The sequence below is a fragment of the Scyliorhinus torazame genome, chromosome 7 (assembly GCF_047496885.1).
Source record: "Scyliorhinus torazame isolate Kashiwa2021f chromosome 7, sScyTor2.1, whole genome shotgun sequence".
NCBI classification, from domain to species: Eukaryota; Metazoa; Chordata; class Chondrichthyes; order Carcharhiniformes; family Scyliorhinidae; genus Scyliorhinus; species Scyliorhinus torazame.
In genome coordinates, this window is record NC_092713.1 from 125,660,514 (window position 1) to 125,677,213 (window position 16,700).

Consider the following 16,700-nt stretch of genomic DNA (forward strand, 5'->3'; position numbering starts at 1 on the left):
TGCATTGTAATTAAAATATTTACCATGTGAAAGTAAATGGGGTTTAAAGGGAAACTTAGTTGTTGATTAGCAATCAGGAGCCATCCGAGGTTAGAAAGAACTTTTGAGTTTAGTTTTAAGCTGGACCCAGGGGGAGTTGGACAGGCCAAGGGTGCTGCAGAGAACAGCCTTCCCAAAGGAACAAAAGGAAGCCCAGAAACCAGCGAGTTGGGACAAAAAGTATGTCTCAGGAAGACAGCTAAGTTAAAGGAACAAAGAACAAGAAGTTGAACCAGTTCCTGTTGTGTAAAGTTAAAGTAAAATGCAGAGAAAGTGCTTTGAACCACATTTAAAGTGAGAAGACAGACATCAGAGGTAAATCGGACGTTTGGTGACAACTTACTGCCTGTGAATCAGCACTGTTTTGTTGACATGACTAGGTGTCTGAAATATTGTGAGGAATCTTAAATGCATGTGGCAATCCAAGGCAGAAGAATACTGAATGGAGAGACTGAAACCCTGAAAGTGGATCCTTGGTGAAAGCATCCAAGGGAAAGTGTTGTTTGGGAGACAATTCCAAGCCATGTATTTTTTGAGAGTGGAATTTGAAAACACTTGTCAGATTCCAGTGAGACCAGTTGGCTCACAGTGTGAAAATCATCTGGGGAGAATTGATGAGTGATCAACAGAAGTTATATTGGTTGACATCTGTCACTTGGTTTCAGAGTGTGTTGTGTCTGACCCCAGTTGGCTTATTGGTTTACCTGCACTGTGTACTTACTGAGAACATTAGAGTACAAGATACTTTTTGTAACTTGTGTTATCCTTATAAACCTGTGTACAGACATCAGGATATAGGTGGGGCGAAGGAGTAGAGTATTATAGTTATCTTCTCATGTTTAATAAATGCTTTTTCTTTTATTAAAAGTTACCAGCAGTCCTGTAACTCTGGTTAACCATGTCTCTTAAATAAAAATGAAAGTTATGATCTATCGAGCCAGGGTTCTATTTGGTGAACGATCTATCCTGTAGATCAGCTAGAACTTTAACAGATGAGAGACATTTTCCTTATATTTCTACATAAACAGGGCCATGGAAAAACAGCTGTGATTACCGAAACCGGGATGCCTTGCCTCCCAGGCAATTCAGTCCCATTTCTTCATATATAGCACATTTGATGGATTGTTTGAATTTTTAAAAAATATCTCATTGGTGCATACATTTTATAACAGAAACAGTAAGATTAATTTTGCAATTTGAAATATTCACAAATTGTTTTGGACATTGATTTAACCTTTTTCTGTTCCTCCCCATGTGTCATAGTACATGTGTATGTGGCCAAGGACATGAATGCTTAGGCACCTTAACACTAGTTGTTCTATCTGAAAAGGATATCTAGAGAGATTATATTAACTTGCTGAGATATCTTCATATGTTTAATTGAACTATTACTAAAATAAGCCAAAACAGAAAAAGTTGCATTGCCTCCTATGTTCAGAAGTTGCCTCAAAGTAGCAATGAATTGCTTGTGGCAAGGTCCCACAAACAGCATTAGAATGAATGACCAGTTAATTATTCTTTTTTATCATGTTGGTTTGGGGGTAACTGTTGTTGAGTACATTGGTACAACTATGCAGCAACATATGTCTATCTGAATAAGAAGATGAGACTTAAGTTAAACACTTCATCCAAAGATAATAGCTCCAGCAATGCAGCACTTCCTTTACCATCACTGAGGTGTCAATATAAATATTTATGTGCTTAAAACTGGGACTCTGACTCAGGGGTAAAAGTACCATCATTGAGTTAGGGTGAACCTAATCAAACTGTATTCTCGAAACAACATGGTTGCTTTTTAGATTTATGCCCATTAAGTAATCCTAGCAGCTGTAATGAAACTTGATTCCAGATAAATTTTAAGTAGCACAGCTTTAAACTGAAGCATACTGGCTGAATGGCTTAAGAGCTATTATGCAAGTAAAAAGTGTTCACGATTGACCACAACTTGAATATTGCCAAACATCAGGCTGCATTATCCCATTCACTTGAAAATGTATTTAGTCCAAGGATCAAAAAGCTGAAAAGTAATTGGACTAGGTAACTGACCCTGCTTGTCAACACTATTGAGCACTGGAGGATGGTTCAATCTCCACCCAAGTTGAACATTTTGCCCCTCTTTATGGAAACCTAAGTCATCACCTCAAACCTCTCCTTTGCTATGTTGTAAATGGAGCCATTGCATGCAGTTATGGGAGCAGGAGGTATAATCATGGACAGTCAACAATACAAAAGTACCGCCCAATTTTTGATGGAATTTGAATAATTGAGTCACAAAAGTGACACAATAATTGGTTTAATTGGACATATACTTCAATATTTCAAAACAACAGAAATATAAAAGAACTAACCACAAATCTCATATAAAAAAGCCAACAATATTTAGTTTACAGAAGTAATCAGGAACAGACCAATCCAATTGGGTTTTGACTCGGTCTTATAACAAAATTCTGATCTCTTAAGGCATTACTGTTTACAATTTAACTGAGATGTGCATTTGATGCAATGCACCCAAAACATTTTATTAAACATTCAATAGTACTTCTATTATAGGTTTGATATTGTATAAAATAATTTGCATCACACACTCAAACTTGCTGGTCGATTGCAGGCAGAAACCGGCATCCTAACTATTCTGCTGTGGTTTGATTTATCAATGTAGAATTATAATACAGAAAAGCTGAGATGTTTCTGAACTAATTGGATGCAGTATAATATTCCTTTTGTCTTTGCTTTTTTGATTCAAAATATTTAATGTGTTTATTAGAATCATGTACAGTTCATTCACTCAAAACAATTTGCTAAAATCCTTTCTCTCTGTGAAAAATAACCACTGGAGTCTTTCTTCGCTGCCTTCTTCATTCAGGAGACCAAGTGACCCGTTCTGTAAATTCCTTTAAATAATGAAAAAAAAAATAAAAGATCTAATTGCAACGGCGTGAGACAGCCACGTCAATAGATTCCTCCCTCACACTGGCGTGTCCGAAGATTATGCCTTAATTTAAGATAATGGGACTGACCAGACTGATATAGTTTACTGTGAAGAAAATGGTTGGATCTCTCAAGTGCCAGCTGCCTTAGTCACTCCATCGCACCATTTGTTGGGAATCAGTCACTTCACATCCCTTTGTGAATATTTCACACAACTCTGGGAATAATATATTTATTTAAGATTTGTTCCTTCATGGGATGTGGTTGTCGCTGGTTAGGCCAGTATTTATTGCTTGTCCTTAATTGCTCGAGACGATGCTGTTGAGCCAACCTCTTGAAAAACTGCAGTCACTGAGGTGAAGGTACAGCCACAGTGTTGTTTGTGAGGGAATTCCATGATTTTAGTACAGCGGAAGTGAAGGAACAGTAATATAGCTCCAAGTCAAGATTGAGTGCAGCTTGGAGGAGAACTTGCAGGTGGTGGTGTTCCCATGCATCTTCTGCCCTAACCTTCTAGGTGGTTGAGGTCGCAGGTTCAGAAGCTGCTAACAGTCGCTAATAGTCTTGGTGCATTCCTGCAGGGCATCCTGTTGATGGTACACCCTACTACCACTGTATGACAGTTTTGGAGGGAGTGAATGTTTAAAGGGGTGGATAAGGTACCAATCAAGCAGGCTGCTTTGTCCTGGATGGTGACAAGCTACAAAAGTGTTGTTGGAGCTGCACTCATCCGGCAAAAGGAGAATGTTCCATCACACGTCTTAACTATGCTTTATGGATGGTGGATAGTCTTTGGGGAGTCAGGGTAGGTTACGTGCTGCAGAATTCCCAGGTTATGACTTGCTCCTGTAGCTACAGTTTTCATATAGCTGGCTGGTTTAGTTCAGTTCATTGGACAGCTGGTTCATGATGCAGAGCGAGGCCAACAGCGTGCGTTCAATTCCCGTACCTGCTGAGGTTATTCATGAAGACCTTGTCTTCTCAACCTTGCTCCTCGCCGAAGATATGGTGATCCTCAGGTCAGCTCTTCCCCTCAAAGGGAAGAGCAGCCTATGGTCATCTGGAACTATGGTGACTTTACTCTTGATTTCACTAACTGGCATAGTTCAATTTCTAGTCAATGGTCTACCCCTAGATGTTGAATCATCTTTGCATTTTGCATTCATGCATGTCCCAAATACTTACAGTTCTCATTCAGTAATGTTATACAGCAGATTACATATTTCAAGTATCAACAAAAGTGTTCACAAGCTATTGTCACAGAGACTTTTAATCTGTCATGAAAGCATAATGATTGTTTACATGAAGTAATTCCGGTTTTGCCTATAGCCACGATGATACAAATTTATGGCTCAGGCAATGTTTACATCCACTACAGACACCAGGGGAAGATTATGAGAATATTGAAAGAAAAGAAGGAAAACTTGAATTTACATAATGGTCTTTCATAACCTCAGGATGCCCCAAAGAGCTTTATGACAATGAAGTACATTTCAAGTATCATCTCAGTAATAATGTAGGAAATGTGGAAATCAATTTGCACATTGCAAAGTTCCACAAACCGCAAGAGATAATGACCAGATAACTTGTGTTGAAGATGTTATTGAGGATAAATATTTGCCAGTGCACCAGGGAGAACTCAGCTCTCTTCTTCGAATAATGCCAGAGATTCCTGAGTAGGCAGACAGTGCCTTGGTTTAATATCTTGTCTAAAGGACAGCACGGTGGCGCAGTGGTTAGCACTCCTGCCTCACTGCGCCGAGGTCCCAGGTTCAATCCCAGATCTGGGTCATGGTCTGTATGGAGTTTGCACATTCTTCCCATGTTTGCGTGGGTTTCGCCCCCACAACCCAAAGATGTGCAGGGTAGGTGGATTGGCCACGCTAAATTGCCCCTTAATTGGAAAAATTGAATTGGGTGCTCTAAATTTATATTAAAAAAATATCTTGTGCAAGGACAGCACCTCCAACAACTCAACATCCCCTCAGGAATCCACTGAGTGTGTTATTTGTTAACATTGATCAAATAATAAGATTGATAGACTTCTACATATTAAAAACATCAAGGTATATTGGGATAGTGCAGGAAAACGATGTTGAAGTAAAATCTCAACCGTGATCTAATTGAATGGCAAAGCAAGCTTGAAGAGCTGAATGGCCCACTCCTGCTTCTATTTCTGATATGCTTGAACTTTGGTTCAGAATGAATGGACAAACATTTTTCGGGATTAGGGTAACGTTAACACAATTCCTGGTCCACGAGAGTAAACAGCATAGGTTAGCAACATTAGTATAAATTTGGCAGTGTGCCTGACAGATGTGGTAAATTTAATATTTTATTCTGGTGCTTTGTCTGAATTCTGATTTGGCATATTGAAATAGAATAGTGGCAAAACCATCCTACATCTTGTCCATTCATTTTCTAACTGAAAGTATGAAGGGTGAGACTTGGTGCCAAATAGTAAAGAACTATTCAATTTCTTAACATTTGCCCTTCTTCACTTGAGCTTCACTATGTGGTTCCTGTCATTTGAGCCTGTCAACTGTGGTATTACTTTGTTTCAATCTACTAGTTACTAACTCTTACACAAAGTAGAATACTGCAAAAGCACTTTTAAACAATGTCCTTTTCCAATTATTATTTTTTAATAATTAAAAAAAAAACAATTTTCAATTAAGGGGCAATTTAGTGTGGCCAATCCACCTACCTTGCACATCTTTGGGTTGTGTGGGCGAGACTCACGCAGACATGGGGAGAATGCGCAAACTCCACAAAGTCAGTGACCTGGGACAGGGTTTGAACCTGGGACAGGGTTTGAACCCGGGTCCTTGATGCTGTGAGGCAGCAGTGCTAACCACTGTGCCGCTGTGTCTCCTCCTTTTTGAATTATAAATGTTCTCAATATGATTAATTTAGGCATTCACAATTCTTGTCATTGTCTTTGTACAACTTAAATATTACAATAGGGGAATAGTCATAAACCAAGAAAGGAAACGGTCGGTCATCAACATGTTGCATTTTAAATGACCACATGTATATGACAACAAACTAGTTTAATCTCTAGCTTTGCGTGAAATATATAAATAATGTAGATAAACTTAGTTTGTACTGCCGTTAGTGTATAAAGTTAAGCAGTGATCTAATCAAGATGTTTAAAATGAATAAGGGACATGATAGATTAGACGCAGAGATATAATTTCTATACTGAGAGAATAGATTGATAGTTTTTTGTTATCCAAGGACATGAAGGGATATGCAGCAAAAGCAGATAAATACATTTGAGATACTGATCATCCATGATGTAACTGAATTAATTTAATGGAGGAATGGCCGATGGTCCTAAATTGACAGCTCATAATTTTAATAACAACCTACAATTATGTAGCACCTTTAATGTACACAAACATCCCAAGGTGCTTTACAGAAGCATTATCAGAAAAAATGATTGACACTGACTCAAAGGAATCATTAAGAGGAACGACTAAAAGCTTGGTCACCAAGGTGGGTTCAGAACATGAGAAACATAAGAAATGGGAGCAGGGATCAGCCATTTAAAGAGGGGGGGGGGGGTGTCTTAAAATATGAGATAAAAGTGGAGGCAGAAAGGTTCCAGAATAGGAGAGAACTATTCCATTTCCAGATAGCTGAAGTCAAAGCCACCAAGAGTGGGTATATGGAGTAGGGAATGTGAAAGAGGCCAGAGCTGAAGGAATGCAAAATACATGGGAGGGTTGTAACGACAGGAAGTGAGAATCAGAAATTAAAAACCTTGTGTGGAGCATGCTGCAAGCCAACATGTACAGGGATGATGGAAAATTAGAAGTTGGTGTAGGTTAGAATGTGGCAGCAGAATTTTGCATGGGAGTCATCATTTATGGAAGGTGATAGATGGGATGCCAGTGAGGAGATATTGGATAGAATTGAGGCTGTATGTAGTTAGTTTGAGGTAGAAATGGAGGTGGGTGGTGTTATTGAGACAGGAATAGGAAGTCTTTGTCATGGAGAGCTTGTGGGATCAAAAGCTAAACTACTGGTCAAATTAAAGACTAAAGTTAACCACAGTCTATTTCGGTACAAGACAGTGGCCGAGGAGGGAATGGAATTGGCGGCAAATGAACAGAGTTTGAAGAGGATGAGGATTGATTGCATGGCAGGGATTAGCGGCAAAGACAGTGATTTTGTTTTGATATTCAACTAAAGGAAATAGTGATTTACACAGGCCTGGAAATCGGATAACCAGCCTGACAACAAAGAGGCAGTGGAAAGATCAAGTGAAGTGACCACGAAGAGCCGAGACCCTTGATCCTTTTTAGTTTTGTGTCATTGGCACAGCTATTAGTTATGTGTAAAATGTACGATAGTTTACCATTTTTCATGTTCATCAGATTGTGTCTTTTTATTTTGTACTTCTATTTATCAGAACACAAAAAAATCTTTCCTGTTTTTTCCACTTTTATTGAGAGATCACATCACGACTCAACTGGTTTCCATGAAGAATATTCTCATCTGTGGAGTCAGATTAACTGTGAATGATATCAGCTATACTTGAAGAAGTAATATTAAAAATATCTTTCTGTATGCAAAAATGGGGATAGTCAAATCACAGATTATGGATAGAGTTGAGCAGCTATGTGCCCAACGATGGTAATATACATATATGAAAGCAAATCAGACAGCATTATGAAAAATTGTTTCCTGTGAACTTATTCTATTATAAATTCCTATTCAAATGCATATAGAATATAATTTGTCCATGTAAATGTGTCCTGTTGTAAATATAACCTCTTGCCAGTGGAAGCACTGCAGCACCATCACTGGCAAAAATGTGTTATTACAACACAAAGTATTTACACCTAATAATTTATAATTAAAGTCAGGGCCAAATATATGACTTCAAATGAGAACAGAATTATGCCTATGCACTCAAGTTCAATTATGCTCTGCCCTCTTACCCTTCATCATCAGATTATTGTGCGAATTATTCCCACGTATTTGTAAATTAAAGTATATTTGAAGATTCATAGTGAGAAATCTTATCAGACTGGAGAGTCAATATTTCTCAGACGTTACCTCAGAATTAAAACTTTCCTTGAAACCACACATCATAATCTTCAGCCATCTTCAAGTCCATGTCACACATGTGTTCAGCAATGGAAATTATTTATTTCTTCATTCTGTCATCCATGGGAAGTGTGTGTTGCCAACAAGACCAAACATTTATTGCCTATTTCTAATTGCTGGTAGGAATATGGAGTTGAGCCTTCTTATTGAACTGCCATAGCCCATGCTATTAGGTGGTGCGTTCCAGGATTTTGACCTAACAATTGTGAAGGAATTAATATATCTATTTAACAACAGTTGGTGAGAATGTTCTTACAATTAATCATCAGGGACTATGTGACTATACATTTGAACAAGTATAAGCTGGTCAATGAGAATCAACATGGATTTCTGAAAATTGATTTATTTCTGACTAATCTAATTGAGAAGGTCACCAGTAAGGTCGACAGAGGAATGCCAATGGATGTTGTTTATGTGGGCTTCAGAAGGCATTTAGTAAGGTTCTGCATAAGAGATTATCAGCAAAAATGAGTGTGAGGAATTAGAGGCAACCTTGGCATACAGGCTAATAATTCTTTGGGAGGTAGGGGCAAAGAAGAGAGATTAAGGGTGTGATTGTTGTTTGAATGCACAAGTGGAGCTTTTGTCTTATGTACTAGGTTTGTCTTTTAGCAAATACTTCCATTTCTTGATTGGTGGAATATGACAGGAAGTATTCCACGGGGATCCATTAGTTTTTCCTCATCATTGATGTGGATAAAGAAATGTACACAACAGATGTCACCAGGTTAGGAAGTACAATAAGTCGGCGAGAGGGGAGCAGGAAATTACAAAGTAACACAGACAGATTAAATGAGTGAGCAAAGATATGTTTGATGGAGTTCAATGTGGGGATTTAGAGGTCACTCACTTTGGATCCAAGAAAGACAAATCAGAATATTATCTTACTGACGAGAGACTAGAAAATGTGGAGATACACAAATCAAGAAAGGCTAGTGTACAGGTACAAAAGTAACTAAAAAGGCGAGCAGAATATTAGCCTTTATCTCAAGGAGCTTAGGAAAGAAAGGGGAGGAATTCATTCTTCAGTGGTCCAGACACTTTATCAGGCTCCTCTAGTTTATTGTATTCAATCCTTCACCCTGCACCTCAGGAAGGATATATTAAGAATGGAGGGAGTAGAGCACAGATTCACCAGAAGGGTGCTAAGGCTTATCGGATTAAGTTTTTAAAATTATTCTTTCATGGGATGTCAGCATCACAGTTAAGGCCAGCATTTGTTGCCCATCCCTAATTGCCCTTGAGTGGCTTGCAAGGCTATTTCAGAGGGCAGTTAACAGTCAGGTTGCTGAGGGTCTGGAATCTCATGTAAGCCAAACCAAGTAAGGATGACAGATTTCTTTCCCAAAAGGGCATGAGGGAACTGATGAATTTTTAGGGCAACTGTCAATGGTTCCACAGTCACCATTACTGATACCAGCTTTTAATTCCATATTTAAAAAATTGATTCCATGAGTTGCCATAGTGGGATTTGAACCCATGTACCCTGAGCATTTGCCTGGGCTTCAAGATTACTAGTCCAGTCACATTATCATTACCTCACTATCTCCCCCCCAAATAAGGAGGACATATACTGGATTGCATTTACTTGAGTTTATAAGGTTGGGGGGGGGGGGGTTCAGGAAGGGAAGATAGTGTGACGGAGTGTGATCTCAACAAGGAGTTTAAAATGATAGGATTATATAAACATATGAACAATGGTGAACAGATAACGATCCTCTGGCCCATCTTGCCTGAACCAGCCAATTGTGGTGTGTTGAATCACAAAATACACACTTTCCAACCCACCCAAAACTATGTAATTGCCTGGAAGGTGTGAAAACCCAGGCTTCTGTGGGGGAACAAAATCTCAGACGTTCCTCTTTAACCCAAAGCTAGTTCAGGAGATCACTATGACCCTGCATTTTCTGAAATACCTAACCAAAAAAATGTCCAGCTCTTGCCTGAAGAATATTTAATGAATTGGCATGCCCTACACAAGATGCCAACATGTTTCAAAGATCTACAATTTTCTGCCTAAGAATATATACATCTATTAGCATCAAGCTCCCCCTAAACAGACAAAGGTTAGTCCGTATATATTATACAGATGTGGTAAATTGGAATATTGCCAGCTCATATAGGGTATTGTTACTAATATATCATTATCTACATTGAAATGGATCCTCTACCCTTACCACAAAAAAATGCTTGCCTTAGTAACAAGGGGAGTGTATGGGGGTCAATAATAGTACAGCTTGATCTTGCAGGATTAAATCTTCCACATGTTCAACATTACAAGACAAGAATTATTCTTGAATCACAGCTTTTGGAACAAGTTCTTGTAACAGTTACAGCAATCAGACAAATGTATTTTTGTCTCTCTCACTTTTATTGGTAATGTGTAAACCCAATATAGGATTTTTTCCATTTGTTTTGAATATCGTAACTCTACATTAAATGGTTTCAGCCATCTGTGTCGCTGGGCTATCTTTATGAAATTTCCTTTGGTTTGTGGCAACATTAATGGATGTAATGCAAATAGACACAATTTACAACAAGCTGTCCAGGTGTCAAGTGTCCAATTGAACTACTTTTCAGTTGAATTCACCTTATCGACTTACTCAATGTGGATGTTTGGCTAAAATACTTTAATTCTTGTTTCATAACTGTGCTTGGTGCCCAAAACATAGTCCATTGTTTTTATACGATCATCTCTGCATGGCGGATATTTTACATTAAATCACTCCAATTTCTGAAACTAAAAATTGTAACCTCCAACTGTTCTGTGATGAAAGCAGCCTAGTTAAACAGCGTGAAAGATACTGAGAAGAGACACAATATCCAGGCCATCTTTCCATCTTTTACTGAGATGTTTGTCTGCTCAGATTCTGCTTGTTGAAGACAATCTTCAAAGAAGCCGCTTCTACATCACAGAGATTTATAAATGTCAGATCTTTTAGCCTTCATCACTTTCTTTTCTTTGTGCCATCGCAGATACGGTTAGACAGAGCTCTGTCAACATTGTATACATATATACTAGTGATGATGTCTTATCACAAATTTACCAAGAAGCTGGAAGAACTGTGAATATTAATATTAATCCAGTTTATATATAGTATACATTTTGAGTGAGAGTATCCTGCCTATTTCTTTGAAGTTATTTTATTAGTATGTAAATCTTGGTGTAGCCCATATACTGTTGTCACAAATTGTGCTACTTCTAAGCTCCAAATTGACAGTTGGCAGACTAATATTTTTTTCAATAAGTGATCTACCATGTTAAAGCTTAATTATTAAATTGGAGCTATGCTAACTTAATACGAGAGAACAGTTTGTAATGTGTGTGGTCTGCTTCCAGAAATGAGGAAAAAGGAAATCACCTGTAATGCTTTTCTTCCTCCTCCCAAACATTACTTCCAAATCCACCTGGTCCCGAACCACTTATTTCCTACATGCTGCCCCACTAATATCATCCAAACACAAATCTACAGGTTCTCCCTGTATGTTGATGACACCCAATTCTACCTCACCACAACTCCCTCGACCTCTCCGCTGTCTCTGATTTGACAGTCTGTGTCTGACAGAAGAGTACCGAATAAGCAGAAATTTCCTCCATTAAAAAAGTAGTGGAAGGACCGAAGCCATGATCTTCGAATCCAGCCACAAAATCCATTCCCAAACTATCAAATCCATGCCTCACTCTGGCAATTGGTTCCCGGCCTCAAATTTCAAAATTCTTATCATTGTACACAAATCCTTCTATGGTCACTCACCTTCTTCTCTGTAACCTTCTCCAGACTTACAACACCCTGAGGTCTTTGCACTTCTTCAATTCTGGCCTCTTCAGCAGCCTCAGTTTTACTCATGCTTTCATTGATGGCCACGCCTTCAGCTTCCAAGGTCCAAAGCTCTGAAATTCAGTCCCTAAATTTCTCTGCCACTTTAACTTGCTCTTTTTGTTTAAAAAGCTCCTTAAAACCTACTTTTTTGGCCAGGCGTTTGGTCATCTGTTCTAATATCATTATATGGCTCAGAATCAAATTTTATTTCATAATACTCCTGTGAAGCACCTTGGAAATTTTTTAACATGTTAAAGCTGATGTATAAATGCAAGTTTTTCTTATGTTGAAGGGCACCCAATTGTAACAATGCGTTTAACCACAATGCTTGCATCACGCAAATTAATATAATCACTAAAATACAATGGGAGAATTTTTTCCAAATAGATTATTTAATAAATGGTGTTTTTTAAAGATTCTTTGTACATAATATGACTAAGATTAACAGTGATACCCTGGGAAACATGTTGAAAACTCTTGCTATGTTCAATCCTATTGCCTTCATCCCAAAGATACACTTTGATCGCACTAACATCAGCCTCTTTTACTAATGTAGATGATATTTCATCAATAATATTCTTTACAAAATGGCTGTGATGCCCTCTTGTCCTATATACATATCTAAAAGTGTCAAAGAGAGAAGATTTTTGAGGCAATGTCAGTTGTTATGAGTGAAGTGATGAACATTGGGAAGATGTCAGAAGATTAGAAACTGGTTAGTGTATTGCCCCATTATTAACAAGGCTGTCAAAGCAGATATAAGATTGACAGGCCATTAGTCTTCCATGTTGTGCCAAAATACTGCAATTCATTGCAAGAATTGTATATAAGACAATAATTTAGTAAACAACAGCCAATATTACTTTTAATAATCTGACTGACTTTTATTTTTGGGATGCATAATAAGGCCTCCATATGTTATCCATCACTTTGATACAACTGAATAGTGTGCCTGACCATTTCAGAGTACGCCATGCTTTGAAGGAGCAGATGCTGCCCAGCCATTCTCCTTGACCTTTTTCATGAGGTGACATTCCAAGACAGCCAAGGAGGCTCTGTGATTTTGGGCACAAAGACCCCCAAAACATAATTGGCAAAGTTATTTCTGAAAGGTAACTAGTTAATCTTAAAGCTGTTCCTGAGATTCCAAATAAAATTTGGCAGTCAATAAGAAATTGGCTGAATAGTAGAAAAGAGTATGCATTTGTTAGAAGTTATGCCAAGTCAGGGAGCAGGCAGTAAAATTAAACAGCTTAAGCCTCAAATTGAAAAGACAGAATAAGGCAGTTTTAAAGTGTAATTTTGATTTTTTTTAAAAACTTCTAAATTTACCGTAATATAGTGTAATTATTGATTATATTGTAGTTTACTGATAATGTTAATTGTATTCATTTATTGAATGTGGTGACTAGGGGCTTTTCACAGTAACTTCATACTTGTGACAATAAAAGATTATTATTATTTGTTCCCAGATAATGTTGTGTTTTCCACATCACAGCAGAGTAAGAATATTTATTTAATACAACAAATAACAAAATCATTGCTATAGGATAAAAGGGAGTATACTAGGGCACACAGTACATAGTTACTTCTATTATTGGAAGTGAAGATTTGAGGGAGGATTAGATAGTATGCAATGACTTACTTTGAAATGCAGCAACTTGGTTGTGCGTGAATAAAACAGCCATTCTGCAGACTACCACAATAAAAACAGAACCAAAAGATGACTTAATTAATGCACTTTGGGGATATGACTCCAGAAGGACAAAATAACACACAAATCCTATTTGGATAGTGACATGGAATTTTCATAGAATTGTTTTCATAGAATTTACAGTGCAGAAGGAGGCCATTCGGCCCATCAAGTCTGCACCAGCTCTTGCACCCTTGAGCACCCTACCCCAAGGTCAACACCTCCACCCTATCCCCATAACCCAGTAACCCCACCCAACACTAAGGGTAATTTTGGACACTAAGGGCAATTTATCATGGCCAATCCACCTAACCTGCACATCTTTGGACTGTGGGAGGAAACCGGAGCACCCGGAGGAAACCCACGCTCACATGGGGAGGATGTGCAGACTCCGCACAGGCAGTGACCCAAGCCGGAATCGAACCTGGGACCCTGGAGCTGTGAAGCAATTGTGCTATCCACAATGCTACCGTGCTGCCCCGAAAATTCCGACATGGAATTTTGATCTTGCTCTCCCTGAACCATCAGAATGGACAGAGATCCCATCCAAAGGATGACATTCCCATCAAAGCAGCATTAACTTCATGATACATTGCAGAATCATTCTGGTTTGTGTGCTGGGAGTGGATTTGAATCAACAAACTTCAAACTCAAACGCACCAGTGTGGCTACCTACTTCAAGTTGGAACTCAAAATGATCAAAAAACATATTAAATTACAAAATGCAACCATCGCAATATAAAAAATAGGAAATGGGTGGTAGTTTACATCACCAGCCAGTCAGATGTCTACATTCCATTGAATTCCTGAAACTAATTTCTTATTTCTGAATAAGCATGCATATGGTATGTATCTCAAATTCTTCAATTAATTAAACTCTGTCGCCCCCCGACAAGCTCGCCGGAGACAGGGAGGCATCCAACTCGTGAGTCCACCTGGTCAATTCAAGATTTCCTCCCGGTTCCCGCCTTCAAGTCCGACTTCAGTGGGACCATAATCCCGCCCCGGGCGGACATCAGCCCTGCCAATAAATCAAGCGTGAATGACTTTCAAGTAATATTTCTAAACCACTTTTCCACATTCACCACTTTATTTTGTTCTTGGGAGGGCGAGGGGGTAACTAAATTCTTCCTGAAATCATTTTCACCCGAGTGAATTAACCTTTCAAAACAGCGGTCTGTTTGAGACATGTTTAACAAAGAACAATACAGCACAGGAACAGTGAGAACAATTGTCTACCATCTTTCATTGTGGAAAGGTTCCATGAAGCGGTCCAATGGCACTCAAGTCAGGAAGGTGGGGATGGAAAACATCAGTAGGATTATAAAAAACTCCAGCAGTATTTCTTCTGAGGTTCTTCTGCACCCAGCACGGACGATCCAACTCTGTGTCCCCCCACCCCCCAAACCCGGATCATCTCCCATGGCTTGCCTCCCGCTTGTCACCAAATTCAGACGTAAAAGCTGGAATTGAAACGTTTCCTTTTCGTTGGGTCTCTAACGTTGACGTGGTTGTAAGGGCACTGTGGAGAGATTTGAAAACAAGATATGATTCCCTCTTGTGCCCATGGAGGTAACGGGCACCTAACAGTGAGGGGCTTGAAGATTCTTCACACATATCAATTAACGTGGGATAAACGCCGCTTTCCTCGACAAGCTGCCCCCCGGGCTTAAAAAAATGTTTCTGAAAGACGACTTTGCAACAAGTGGGATTGATTACTGTTCAGGAAACCGCACTTCCTAAACATGTCTCCTCAAGTGCCGAGCTTCGTTATGTCGAAAGTGACCGAGCCCATTAGTGGAACTCGTTGATTTATGTCAGGGTGTCTCGGTTTGAAGAAACAATTTAATTTGAACTCCCTTCATGAAACTGGACGTGACCCGACCAGTTGGGAAAAAGACATGTGGCAAAAAGCCCTTCGGAAAGATGGCTTTCCATATTTTAAGAAATTGCCTTCAATTTTTTTTTTTGGGGGTGGGGGCGGGGGATTAATCGTTTCAAACTAAAACGGGGTGAAAAAAGTTTAGATTTTAAATGTTCTCCTTTGATATAATGTTTAAATCCCCTTCCATCTTTCCATCCAGATCTCCAAACTCAATGTTAACGTTGTCAATCACAATGCCGTGAGAATTGGTCCCAGTACTTTATGATTAAAAAGTGTCAGATTGTGCCGTATGCAACACAGTAAAACCCTGACAACCACCCAGGTATACCAGAAGGGGCACACATCACTGACAGGATTTATTTTGGAGTTTGACTTTGGGCTCACAGGGTCAGGGAAGAGGAAATTCCTGCTGGAAATGGGAGACGGATGTAAACAAAAGAAGGCTTGTTACTCACGTGTCTGCAAGCGGAGCCGCAGCATTTCCCGCGCTGCAGGTGGGCCAGACGAGTCAATACCAGGTAGCCGCTCTCTCGGTCCACGTAGGTCTGCTGACCCGCCTTTAACACAAAGGGAACGTTTAATACTGCGTGCATACATTGTGTGTAAAAAAACAAGTACGGCGAAAGGTTCTGACAGCGCGCCGATCTCCAGCTGGAGGCTAAAAGCTGTGGGAATAGGGGTGACGTTTTACCCAGAGAGATTAGCACCGGCGCTTCAAATGGGTTTGCACAAATAATTTGTAAATATTTGGCAGATGAGCTGGATGTGTGTGTTGTGATTTGAGTCCAACCTTCCCTTGGTCAGGAGAACATCCTTTTCAGATGAAGCTGGGGTTTTTTTTTGTTGGGGGGGGTCATTTACATTCGGGTGTTTCCATGACCGTCGCCAGGACAAGTGAGCCACTTCCTCTAATTCACAAGAATAGCAATTTGCATTTATATAGCACCCCTGGCAGAACAATGGCATTCCAGGGCACCCCATGGGAGAATTATCAGACGCAATTTGATACAAGCAAAATAAGGAGCTATTGGGGCAGATGAACAAAAGCTTGGTCCAAGAAGTTGGTTTTAAGGAGTGTCTGAAAGGAGGAGGAGGAGTTTGAGGGGCACGTTTGCAGAGTTTCTGGACTCCATAGCTGAAAGCATGGCCTTAATGGTGGAGTAATGAAAGTTTACAGATATGATTTACTGTGGATTGGTTCAAGGAAGAAAAT

At 39.3% G+C, this 16,700-nt stretch overlaps 1 long non-coding RNA gene across 2 annotated transcripts in view; it reads right to left on the reverse strand.

The window, feature by feature from the left end:
* Positions 1-12,768: 12,768 nt before the first annotated feature.
* The window catches only part of LOC140426548 (uncharacterized), a 28,354-nt gene continuing 24,422 nt past the window's right edge, over positions 12,769-16,700 (reverse strand). The window contains exons 2-3 of one of the 2 annotated variants that reach the window (XR_011948226.1): positions 15,943-16,044; positions 12,769-14,623 (exon numbers count right to left, since the gene is read on the reverse strand). This is a non-coding gene — a long non-coding RNA (uncharacterized lncRNA). Of the gene's footprint in view, positions 14,624-15,071; positions 15,125-15,942; positions 16,045-16,700 lie in introns of those variants that run through there. The other variant, XR_011948227.1, reaches the window with a different exon arrangement.